Source organism: Sciurus carolinensis, unplaced genomic scaffold (genome assembly GCF_902686445.1).
Source record: "Sciurus carolinensis unplaced genomic scaffold, mSciCar1.2, whole genome shotgun sequence".
Lineage (NCBI taxonomy): Eukaryota > Metazoa > Chordata > Mammalia > Rodentia > Sciuridae > Sciurus > Sciurus carolinensis.
In genome coordinates, this window is record NW_025920134.1 from 1,736,865 (window position 1) to 1,750,513 (window position 13,649).

General features: G+C 33.6%; 1 long non-coding RNA gene across 1 annotated transcript; it reads right to left on the reverse strand.

The window, feature by feature from the left end:
- Positions 1–9,457: 9,457 nt before the first annotated feature.
- Positions 9,458–13,433, reverse strand: LOC124974163 (uncharacterized). Its single transcript, XR_007106754.1, has 3 exons — positions 13,183–13,433; positions 12,200–12,294; positions 9,458–9,587 (listed from the first exon to the last, which is right to left on the reverse strand). It is a non-coding gene; the product is annotated as an uncharacterized LOC124974163 (long non-coding RNA).
- Positions 13,434–13,649: the final 216 nt, after the last annotated feature.

Here is a 13,649-nt window from a genome sequence, read left to right on the forward strand (position 1 = left end):
TGCCATTCTGGCACATATCCAGAGGACCAGAGGCACTGACAAGATTAGAGCTAAGTTCATGGACAATCTGCTTCACAGTCCTTCAGTCTTCTATACTAACATTACCATAGGCAATGGTATATATATTTACACGTGTGTGTGTGTGTGTGTGTGTGTGTTTGTGTGTATATATGTGTGTGTGTGTGTGTGTGTGTGTGTGTGTGTGCATAACAAAATAGGAATTATACTACTACTTTGGAGAGACACAAAAATGTTCAGCATACATGGCTATTCTTCCTAAGAATGTTTAGCTGAGAATATCAAGTACTATTCCAACAATAAGAATATCAATACATACAAATACTTAAAAAAATATTTCTGGTATCAAAAATGATTTGCTATTACTTCCCTAGTTTGAGAAGAAATGGAAGTAAAAGACATGTGTTATATTTTAAGCAATGTCAATTTTTTTATTAAATTAGGCAATGTACTTAATTTGGTATTTTGGTGACTTAAAACTTTTAATGGAAAATAAAGTCAAGGGGTTATTCTATTTTACTACAAATATAATGCATTCCACAAGTCCAAATATTCAGGCCAATTTTACTGGGAGTTCTGTACTGATCTGGATATAGCTGTGAGAAGAAACTTCAACTGAATTGCTGACATTCAGAACATTACATTTTGCTGTGGAGTCACAATTTATAGTCTTCAAGTACAAATTATGTCAGTAACACTGAACAAAATACTTACGGGTCATCTGATGTATGCATCAGAGACAAAATTGTACTTATAACACTTAGGTGTTTTGTGAGTAAACAGAGAACAATTCTATAGAAAGCAAAACAAAAATTGTATTGTGATCTTTATGGTAACAAATAAGGCATTAATCAATGCTTTCTTTCTGGGAAAAGGAGCTACCTAGATAAATTCTAGAATTTTAATACATAAGTTCTACACTCATTTTATTTATAGCTCAATGCTACTTTATACTTCACTAATTTTTCCATACTGAATTATAAAATTAATATGACAAAGGAAGGGAGGAATTTAATTATAATAGGTACCAAAATATTTAAGAATTTTATTAAATTCTTTTTAAGAAAGTAAAAAGAATCATATAGTTTCTCCCCTTTTCACTTAAAAAAATACCTGGGTGAATGGTTAATTAGATGTCATGGTTTATATTTTGGGAAGTTGTAGTTCTTGAATTCATCATCTGAAGAAAAACCTGGCCAAGTTTTCTGAATGGAGTTCCTGAGTTAAAAAAAAAATATATACATAGAAATTTATATACATTCGTGTAAATTATACTTATGAACATATATGTAGGCATTACTAAGAAAGTGCCTTAGAGAACATATTACATTTATTAGATAATTTATTTCAACTGAAATTTAAATGATGGAAATTTTAAGTAGTTATGGGCTTATTTTTGGACTTTGTAATGATGCTGTGGATGTGATGGTGTCTGGCCCTTTTTCTATCCAGAGGACACCACCTAATGGAGATGACTACTCCTTGGCTTTTTGAAGCTTCAGCAAAATTGGTTTTATAAATTCCATCTTGAAAGATTCCTTAATAATACATTGAAGATCAATTTTCAATAATATTTGTCCTCTCTTCTTTCATAAAATCTTTAGTGCAATGATAAAATTCTGTAAATATAAAGAAGCTACCAAGACTTCTTCATAATAATTAAGCTAACTGTAATTCTTAAACATAACAGCTATTTACATTTGTCTCAGTAATACATTTTTAAAAATACTTTTTAGAGATACAACTTAATCCAGCTAGTCAATTGCAGGTCTAAATCACTGGAAAAAGTACTTCTCCTGCTACCCAGTAGTCATAAAATTAAGTGTAGTTCATTTTTCACATTTTTTTCTGGAATCAGAAGTATTCCAGAAGCTGTTTCAAAGAAAATGCACCCAACATACCTTCAAAGTACATCACAGGGGAAAAAAATGAAAAACTCCATTCAATACTATAAAGCACAAGAATTTCTCCTTTAAGAGTTTGTCTCTGGAGGATTTTTTATTAGCCTGCTTGTAATCCTCCTACAGAGATAATATATTAGTTACAGGTAATTTGTTAACTTTTACCTCATTCACCTCAAATTCCATATGGCTAATAAGGCTAGTTAATTTTTATACTTAAAATGTCTAGTTCCCCTGTGCTTGGAAGGAATAATGTAATAGCTAATAGTGAATGGATGCTTACTATGTGTTTGAAACTTTCAGTGTTGAGCTATTTTCTCACTGAATCCTTGTAAGTGTGACCATGCACTGATAGGGGCAAGAGAGGAATGAGGACCAACAAATGAGATTGTTGTGGTAATTTGGCAGATGATGGTGTTCTGAGCTAAGCCACAAGGTAACAGTGACAAAGGGAAACAAATAATTCAACATTCTCTAAATCAAGAAGCAGAGACAATATGTAGATTCAAGGTGGTGTGTGGGTGCATGCATATTTGTGTGTGTTTGTGTGTAAGAGAAGAAAATGAGAGAGATTCAATGTATCGACACTATCACATAGAAGCTGTGTGAATACACAGAATCTTAAGACAGTTCTTCCATTAAAATCTCACAATCTAGCAAATATTAAAGTTATGTAAAATTGAATATTAAATATCAAAATATTATACAAAGTAAAATAATATGATTGAAATGGAAAACTGTACAGTAGTTCCTCAGAAAGTTAAACAATACTTTTCTGAGATTTTTAATGTGTTAATTAATTTGACCTTAATATCATTTATAGAACATTAAAGTAGTTATTGTTAAATATTCCCATTTACTTAAATGTGGAATCTAGGGCATAGGCCAATGATTTAGATAATAAAATTTGTATTTGAACATAGATAATCTTGGTACCATGCCAGAACTCTTATTCAGTGCTTATGTTGTGGCTCTTTAAAATAACTTTTAAGATCACTACTAGTATGCCCTGTGTTATCAGCAACAATATTTCAAAATTATAAATGCATCAATTTTTTATCTGTATATATTTACCACATTTCAATCTGTGTTGAGTATTCTGTGGAACCAAGAAGCACTTCAGGTGGCTCATACCACAGTGAGACAACATCACTTGAGTAGGTCTTTGTGGGAACTGACATGGATTTGGTTAGTCCTTCATAGGGAGAAGAAACAAAGAATTAAATACACTGAAATCCATGAGGAATATAGTGGATTTCTTAGTCCCTATCCTCATCATGACTCTATTCACAGGGACTGAGATGGCTACTCCGTGTCTTCTTGAAGCTTCAACGAAATAGGTTTTATGAATTCTGCTGAGTCCATGTGGTCTTGGGCCAGCATATCAATATATAATTAAGCTAAATACAATAATTCTAAGACCACAAAATTTTACTTACTTTTATGTGCTGAATGTACCTGGCATAACGTGTGGAAGTTTAGGTAGAATTTTCATAAGGATCAAGAACAACTTACAGTACAAATACTCAAATTTAATCGACCCTCACTTACTTGAAGTCCCAAGGCTATTTACCATGCAATAAAATATATAAATAATAAAAGCAACAAAGCTGATTGTATTATCTCATGGGATAATCAGAATTTCTTTTCTCTCTTTTTTGTTTCTTCCTTTTCTTCTCTTTTTTTGGTACTGGAGATTTAACCCAGGGCCACTTTACAACTGAGCTATTATTTTGAGTCAGAATCTTGCTAAATTGTTTAAGGGCTTTGCTAACTCGCTGTGGCTGGTCTTAAACTTTCAATCATCCTGTCTCAGTCTCCCAAACCACTGGAATTGCAGGCATGCATCAAAGCACCTAGCAGTAATCAGAATTTCTTACTAGCTTGTGAGAAGATAAAATTTGCTTTGCTTGCTTTGAAGAAATTAGAGGCAAAACTTAAGGCACTCAGAGTATTCCCAGATAAAAGTGGATTTTTATGGTCCTTGACATTCCTTTTGCATTTAAAATACTAATGCATATTTTCTCTATCACAGTCATTCATTTTGCAATTATGTCAAAGAGCAGTAAATGCAGTTTGACAAGGAGAGAAGGAGGGGTGCGGACAATTAAAAGGGAAATTGAAAACTATGCTCAAAAAGAGACTATAATCTATGCAAGCATATCTAAATAACTTGTAATTTTTGGTTTAAACATAGGTGGCCCAGTCATTTCCTTTTTTTTTTTTTTTTTTTTTTTGAGTGCTGGGGATTGAAGCCAGGGCCTTGTGCTTTCAAGGCAAGCACTCTACCAACTGAGCTATCTCCCCAGCCCCAGTCATTTACTTTTTAGAAAAGAAATACAAATGGGAATTTACCCTTCAAAAAAATAGCAAAATACTAAGTGAGTAGAAGAATACAAATTGCCAAAGACAAATTCACCATTTAAAAAGTAAATTTTTAATTTATTACTGTAACCTGAAAAACTCATACTTATAAAATTTAGTAAAATTTTCCAAAAGTGAAACTACTGTAATCATTTGTGAAAAATTAAAAATGCAATTTTGAAAAACTGCATGGGTTTTTAAAAATTAAGTTCTATCAAAGTATTATGAAAGTAACAAAAATTTCAAAGATACCCTTCAAAGTTCTTTCTTCTTCTAGTAGAAATAATTTACTCAAAACAAAAAGAACATCTAATACTGTTACACTTTCAAGTGACTTAAAATCAGATTGCCTAAAATGATATAAGTAAAAAACTAACAATTAAATTACTAAGCACATAATAAATGCATTCCTGGTGGCAAGCATATAAAGTGACCCCCTTTCAGAGGTAGTTTTTAAATTCTTGGGTCTTGGGACATATTTTTAGTTCTTAAAATTTTTAAGGACCCCAAATATTTTCACTTATGTAGATAACTGCAGATGTTTGTCATAAAATATGAGAAAAAAATTAAAACATTTAGTTATGCATTAAAAACACCTCTCAGGTTAGCACAAATAACATTTTTATGAAAATTTTTTTTCCAAAAAAATCAGTTAAGAATGGTCTTTTTAACATTTCAGTAAATGCCTTTGGAGTCTATTTTGATAGAAGACAACTGTATTCTATGTTTGTGTTGCCACCCGCAGCAACAATCCCGCAGATATATGTTACCACTTGCAGCAACAATTGCGTGGGTATTTATCAGAGGTGGACTGGAAATAAACTACTTGTATTCCTGTGCTGCTTCCTTGCTTGCTTGCTTATTCTATAACTTATAGAGGAAAAGAGGCTTACTTGATTTTAGAGGAAGAGAGGCTTTGAGAGGAAGACAGGCTTTGCTTATAGAGGAAGTTTTAGAGAAAGACGGGCTTCTATGCTTATCAGAGATGTTTCTTCTTCGAGTTCTGCTGCTTCTTCTTAGAGGTGCATCCTGCAACCTGTGAACTAAAGGCGCATACTAGAGGTGGGTGCTAAAGGTGCTGTCTATCTGAGGTGCTTCTTAGTGATGGGTCCCACGTACTGCGATCTGTGATCTGCAATCTAGAGGTGTGTTCTCAGTTCTCCACCCAGCAGGCTGCCTGCTGCCTCCTGCTTGCTGCTTACTGCTGCTGCTTTCTGCTTGCTGCTAGCTGCTTTCTTTTCCTGCCTACTGCCCACTTATATTCCCTCCAGGAGGTAGAGGGTAGGGCCATGCCAGTTAAGTGAAGATCAGGCGAAGAACCAGCTGCCCAATCATGGCAAGGTCAAAAGGAGCAGGCCCAAGCAGGAGTACTTGGGAACACCTGTGCACGGGTTGTGTGCATGGATTCATTTGAACACGGCGAATGATAAAGCACCAGAGTGTGTTTATGTTAACCAACCTCCTCATAGCCGATGTGATCAAAACAACTTCTGGTTGGCTGCCAGGCACCATCTTGGTGTAGTCCACATGGCATAGCCCCCAACAAGTTGCTTTTATTTTCTATCTGTTGTGATATGTTGCTTTACTCCATATCACAATATATCATAAAATATATAGTTATATGAAGAAAACCAATGCTCACAGATATGAAGTTGGAAAAGAGAAGGAACTTTTTAATAGTATTTTCTAATTGTGGATAGTGTTCTTTGATATATAAGAATTAGATTAAGTGCTTTCTTCAAGATTATATGGTACTGAAATTATCAATAAACTCTTCATACTTGTGTTAAAATTCACTAGTCTATTTGCACTTTAAATAAATCTTTTACCAGCATAATTCTATAATATGAGGTGGTGATAACTGGAAAAACATTTGTTCTTCAGTTATAGATTAAAATTTTTATAAAATTTCTTTAAAATAAAAAAAATCTCTGTTTGTTAATATCATCACTGGTCTCAGAAAAGTTTCTAGTAGTGGGAAGACATTAAGCTTAAAGTAGCACATTCATATTTTCAAAATCTAATTTATAATTGAAAACCTGAATTTTACTATTGGCAAAAAATACCTGCAGTTGATTTCCTTGAACTGACAGACTTACTTCATTAATTTTCAAGAAAAATTTGCCAAATATCTAAGTCTGAATAACCACAGTTTGTCCTTTGCTCATTTTTTCTAGTAAAAATGATGTTCCATGAAAATTAAAAAAAGAGGGGCTCATTCAGCTTGTAGCCAAATAATCACCCAAAAACTTTTCCTTGAGATAACTATAGTATTTCTGTGTGCAGTCCATGTGCTTTTTATATAATTCAAAATTCATCATATATACACAACACAAAAATACTAGTCATTTACTCAAGGAAGGAAATTTAATAAAATTAATGCATTCTACTGCTTGACAAAATATTTTGAGTGTCACTGATGCTTCTTTTTCTCAATGGTGAAGAATTCCATGATATACCTTGGTGGCTCTGTCTCAATATATACCAGGAAACAGCAGTTTTATTCTTATTGCTTCCAGATCAACAGTGGAAATATTAAAAAAGGGAAAAAAGCAAGTATCATTTGGTGAACTTCTGATAATATATTTTTACCTCTGAACACCCCCTGAAAGGTTAAAAGAAACCTGGGGTCCATGAGCCACACCTGGGAAATCATGCCTTTAAGTATTTTTTGCTAACAACCAATGTAAACCACCCACAAAATTCTGTTGAACATTGTTCAGTGGGCTCAGAGAAAATTTCCAAATTCACATAAAAGTGATAACACCATGTGACAATGGTTGTTCCTTTATAACTAACCACCTGGAAGTATTTTTTGTTGGGAGCTATGCCATGTGAACTCGCCAAGATGGTGCCTGGCAGCCAGCCAGAAGCTGTTTTGATCACATTGGAGGTACGTGTGCACAGGTGTTCTCAAGTGCTCCTGCTTGCGCCTGCTCATGATTGGGCAGTGAGCTCCTTGCCTGATCTCAACTGGCATGACTCCGCCCTCCGCCTCTTGGAGGGAATATAAGCGGACAATAGGTAGGAGAGTAAGGAGCAGCAGCAGGCAGAGAAAAGTGGCAAGAAGTAAGGTGCGACAGTAAGAGGAGCAGCTAGCAGAAAGAAGCAGAGAAGCCATTAGCAGAAAGGAAGAAGAAGAAGCAGTAAGCAGATAGAAGCAGTGAGTAGGGGCAGAGGTAGAAGGCAGGTCGCAGAGCAGAGAACTGAGAACACATCTTTAGGCTGCAGATTACAGATCACAGTATGTGGGATACATCACTAAAACAGCTCAGATAGATGCACCCTTAGTTCACAGGATGCAGGATGCCCCTTTAAGAAGAAGCAGCAAAGCTAAGAAGATAAGATCTCTGAAAGTGTAGTCTCTCTTAAGCAAAGCCTCTCTCTCCTCTTAAAGCAAGCAAACCTCATTTCCTCTATCCTCTAAACCCACGTAAAGTGTTGCTGCAGGCGGTGACTAATACCTGTGGATTTGGCACTGAAGAGAGCCAACGACAATTTATAAGTATTTATTCATTCCATACCAAAATCTAACTTCAATTTCCCTTCTCTATTTTTTTTAAATTTATTTTTATTGTAAACAATTGGGATACATGTTGTTTCTCTGTTTGTACATGGAGTAAAGGCATACCATTTGTGTAATCATACATTTACATAGGGTAATGGTGTTTCATTCATTCTGTTATTTTTTCCCTCCCCCCACCCTTCCACCCCTCTTTTCCCTCTATACAGTCCTTCCTTCCTCCATTCTTGCCCCCTCCCACCCCCATTATATGTCATCATCTACTTATCATATCATTCTCCTTTGGTTTTTTGAGATTGGCTTATCTCACTTACCAGGATATTCCCCAATTTTATCCATTTGCCTGCAAATACCATAATTTTATTCTGCTTTATGGCTGAGTAATATGTCATTGTATATATATATATATATATATATATATATATATATATATATATATACCAAAGTTTCTTTATCTATTCATCAACTGAAGGCCATCTAGGTTGGTTCCACAATCTGGCTATTGTGAATTGAGCAGCTATGAACACTGATGTGGCTGCATCTCTGTAGTATGCTGATTTTAAGTCCTTTGGGTATAGGCCAAGGAGTGGGATAGCTGGGTCAAATGGTGGTTCCATTCTAAGTTTTCTGAGGAATCTCCACACTGCTTTCCAGAGTGACTGCACTAATTTGCAGCCCCACCATCAATGTATGAGTGTTTCTTTTTCACCACATCCTGGCCAACAACTATTTTTGCTTGTATGCTTGATAATCACCATTCTAATTTTGGTGAGATGAAATCTTAGGGTAGTTTTGATTTGCATTTCTCTTATTACTAGAGTAGTTGAACATTTTTTCATATGTCTGTTGATTGCTTGTAGATCTTCTTCTGTGAAGTGTCTGTTCATTTCCTTAGCCCATTTGTTGATTGGATTATTTGTATTCTTGGTGTAGAGTTTTTTGAGTTCTTTATATATTCTGGAAATCAGTGCTCTATATGAACTATAAGTGGCAAAGTTTTTCTCCCACTCTGTAGGCTCTCTCTTCACATTGCTGATAGTTTCCTTCACTGAGAGAAAGCTTTTTAGTTTGAATCTCTCCCAGTTATTGATTCTTGCTTTTATTTCTTGTGCTATGGGTGTCCTGTTAAGGAAATCTATGGCCATACTACCAAAAGTGCTATACAGATTCAATGCAATTCCAATTAATATCCCAATTGACATACCTCACAGAAATTGAGCAAGCAATCATGAAATTCATCTGGAAGAAAAACAAACTCAGAATAGCTAAAGCAATCCTTAGCAGTAACAGCGAAGCAGGGGATATCACAATACCAGACCTTTGACTGTACTACAAAGCAATAGTAACAAAAACAGCATGTTATTGGCACAAAAATAGACAGGTAGATCAATGGTACAGAACAGAAGACATGGACATGAACCCAAATAAATACAATTTTTTCACACTAGGAAAAGGGGGGCCAAAAATATGCAATGGAGAAAAGATAGCCTCTTCAACAAATGGTGCTGAGAAACCTGGAAATCCATATGCAGTAGAATGAACCTAAACCCCTATCTCTCATCCTGCACAAAACTCAACTCAACATGGATCAGGGACCTCAGAATCAGACCAGAGACCCTTCATCTTATAGAAGAAAATGTAGGTCCAAATCTTCAACATGTTGGCCCAGGATCAGACTTCCCTTTTTTATTATTGAGAAGGTTCTGTGGTTTCAAGTCTCAATGTGACACCATTCTTCTGTGGCAATAAGTTAATCCATGTAGAATTTGGTATCAGAACATCTATAAAAGCAAATAAGTAAAAATTAGTCTTATAGATATCCAGATATAGTTTGGTATTAGCAAAAGCTATGGTAAGCAGAAAAGCAACTCATCTAGAATAGTAAAAGGAAAAAAAAATCAAGAAATTATATCACTTTAAGGCCAATGCCTTTCCATTTTGTTTTCTCAATTTTAGTTCATTGTTCAATTTGAAGCATCTATCATTTTTGTCAACAGTGTCTGAAAATATTATGAATATAACAAAATTTTACTTTCATAGTAATAGTTCATTTATTAGAGAAAGCAGCCTAAATGCACATATCCTCTATACTACTAAAGTTTATAGTTTGATTATAAAATTCCAGTATGTCAATCAAACACAGGCATTTACTCACTTCCTTAAAAAAATAAATCTTCTGATCTGGTTCAGTACCTTTTAATATGGCATTGAACTTGGTGACTTTATGTAAAGTCTCAGTATCTGAGAGAATAGTGCTGCATACCCTGGCAAATTACAGTTATAAAAATAACCCAATCAGCTATTAACACCTACCTCCTGCATATTTTACTTTTTGCAACTCTTGGTTTCAAATTTAGCTGTGATTCAAAAAGTGGTAATACACTCTAGTGCTCTGAAAAAAGCAATTCCTATAAGGCTAATGGTAGATGTTTTGTTGTGGATTGTCTGAAGAAAAAAGATGTGGAACACATCTTAAATTTTTGGTGTTACCAAAAAGAACTTAAAGTACTGAAGATTCAAGAGGTAACTTCGGTTCACTTACAGATGAAAAATGGTAGCTGAATACCAAGAATAAGCCAAGGCAGCAGGTGATTAATGGCAGGAATGCCTCTGGTGGTGCTTTGGAGGGGGGTTATTAGGGATTGAACTCAAAGAGCACTCTACATGAGAGCTATGTCACCAACTCTTTGCATTTTAATTCTGAGACAGGGTCTCATTAAATTGCTCAGGCTGGCCTCAAATTTGTGATCCTCCTACCTCAGTTTCCCAAATAGCTGGGCTTTGGGCATGCACCACTATGCCTGGTCTGAAAACACTGTGAGCTGTGATGTCTTCAGACTCCACATATTTACTTATGTGTTTTGAAAACTCTAAAGTTACTACTTTAATATATTCCTGGTGGCTTCCATTGGGGTTACAGTGGTGTACACAGCTACCTTTCAATATATTTCTGTTAAACTTTCATTTGGAAAACATTAAATGTGATTTTAACAAACAATAAAATACCTTCCAACTATTTAGACCTGATGTAAAAGACTTATCAAACCTCTGTCAAATTATGATAATTATAGAATATTTTCTTTCCAAATTAGTGCTAATATAAAAGCAGAAAAAACAGAATTTTAAAAACTGAGAAGATCTACAAATAGTCTTCACAACACCTTGTAAAGTAAAATGTCAACTATGATGAAAACAATCCTCATGAAATGTATATGGAAATACTTTTAAAGCATTGTTCTAAAATTCTTAGCAATGGGCTAGCCATATGTTCAGACCTCTCTTTTAGTAACAAAAATTGGCTTTCCTTTACATTTACCAAATTCATTATTTTTTTAAAAATGCAAGTTTGAAGTTACTGATTTCTATCTACAGAATTATAAAGGTCTCAAACATACCAGATGGGACAGTTTATTTTCAAAATAGGTTTCTATAAGCTATTGGTGAATTTTGGACAAATAAAATCTTTGAAAATGTAAAATATACCACTCAGAACAAAGAAGTCTGTAATAACACAGTATGTCAAGTGTTCTTATTTATCTAATGTCTAGGTTTCTTCTGGATCTGATTATTATAGCAAACTTCTTTAGCATTATTTGAATTCCTAAATGTACTACAAAAACATGATTAACTATTTCTTCTGACAATACAGATAGTTACTTCAAGCAAAGCAATCACAATAACTACATGTTTCTGGCCTTACATGATGCATAACCCTGAAAAGTCACTGTTATTGTATAATTTAATACAATTTTAAATATATTAGGGGAGTTCAACATTTAAAGGTGACCTTTTGCAGATTGTACCCATCATTTGGATTTTTTATCACATAGTAAAATATACCTGCAGATTTATTCTACACATGTAGGACAATCAGTTGTAATGTGAAATAAAATATCAAAAATATTTGTAGAAGACTTTTAAAATGAAGCAGTTTTACAAAAAAGGTTTAATCCCAGGAAAGTTGTAGTAGAGTAAACATAAGTTGTGTAAATAAGTCCAACAGAAAATTACGAAGACTGGTTATGAGTTTGGTATATTTCACTGTACCATCTAGCTCATTTCTTTACACTTTAACATTACACAACAAACATAACTTTACATTGTGCATACTCATGTTCCCACAGTCATCCATGTACTATTTTAGGTCTTTATCCTGAAAAAGCACAGCATTTTACTACATGATAACGTAATTTTCAGACTGCATGGCTGATTCATTAATAGTATTTAATTTTTTTAAAAAATTGTTTTTCAAGAAAAGATATAGAATGCATCAACTAATCTATTTAAACATCAATAAATAAAAAAAAAAGTGACCCTGGGGCTGTTAAAAAAAAAAGCCTAAATTTCTATTACTAAAGCAAAATAAAATACTGAGTTTTTATTAAATGCTTACCAGATACTCAAGGACCAGAGTCAAAGATTTATCTGTGTAAATGATGTCTTGTAAGTTTACTATGTTTGCATGTTTTAAATCCTTTAAGAGTGAAACTGTAAAACAGAAATGAAAGTCAAATATTTAGTATGTGGAAGATAAGATTTTATAAAAACATGAAGTAAGTTTAACATATAAACCAACTGTGTATAATATTCTCTTAAGTTAAAAACAGTAATTTGCCAAGGGGATTAGTGGTAGAAAAACCAAAGATATCAACTTTTTCCTTTTTATGACTTTGAGTTTGATATTGTAGTACCTGAAGTCATCTCTAATATTACAACTCTCTATCTTCCACTTTTTTCCTTGAATGATAACTTTTTGAGCCTCTGAAATTAATTTAGATACAGCACAAGGTATGCTTTCTTCTGCCATGTTGCTAATCAGTTGCCTCAACCATTATTTGTTTATTTATTTGTTTTGGTACCAGGGATTGAACCTGAGCCACATCACCAGTCCCTCTGCTTTTTCCTTCATTTTTATTTTGAGGCAGGATCTAGCTAAGTTGTTGAGGCTGGCTTCAAGACTGCCATCCTGCCTCAGCATCCTGAGCCACTGGGATTAAAGACATTTACCACCACGCCTGACTCAAACCAAATTTGAGTAATTCACTTTTTAAATAAAATGGTGTCATGACATGTTTTTAAACACTTCACTCATTTCTTATATTTAATATATGCAGCTAATTTATAGTTACTATGTGTCCCATGTTCCAATATATAAAATTTCTCTATCAGATATTTATCTATGTCAGTACTTTTAATGATTTCATAATATTTTTAAATACATTAAGATAATTAATTTCTTTCTACTGAATATGTTAGTTTTAGAAATAATTTTTGAGGATCGAATATATCCTCCATCACCTATTATTTCTATCTGCTTTTATTTATTAAAGTTTCTCTTACACAGCTTTGGTTTTAAAATAGTCTAAATAAATATACCTTCTCTTTTAGATGTACTGGGTGTGTCTTCTTTGTGTTCCAAAGAGAATTTCCACCAAATTCTCTGTCATTTTTTTTTCTTTATAAACTATTGCATATGTACCCTATAAAACATATTTTTGAAGAATTAGTCAAGAATATCATAAGAGGGTTACAATAAAAACAATAAAAAGCACTAACTGAATTTCTAATTTCTAAGCATGCTGAATTCCATCTTGCAAAGAAAACTCCACAATGTCCAGTATTAGACTTTCTTACAACTTTTGGTTACATGTACACAATTTTCAGGTTTTTATAAGACTAAAAGTGTCTCAAAAGAATAAAACAAGAATTTAATTTACTTTTTGTGTTTTATTTCAAATTAAGATTTGTATCAATAGTGTTAAAATCAAAGGTGCATTCCCTGTAATGGTATATGAAGAATGAATGACACTGACCACATTAAATGAAAGAATAAGTATACTGTT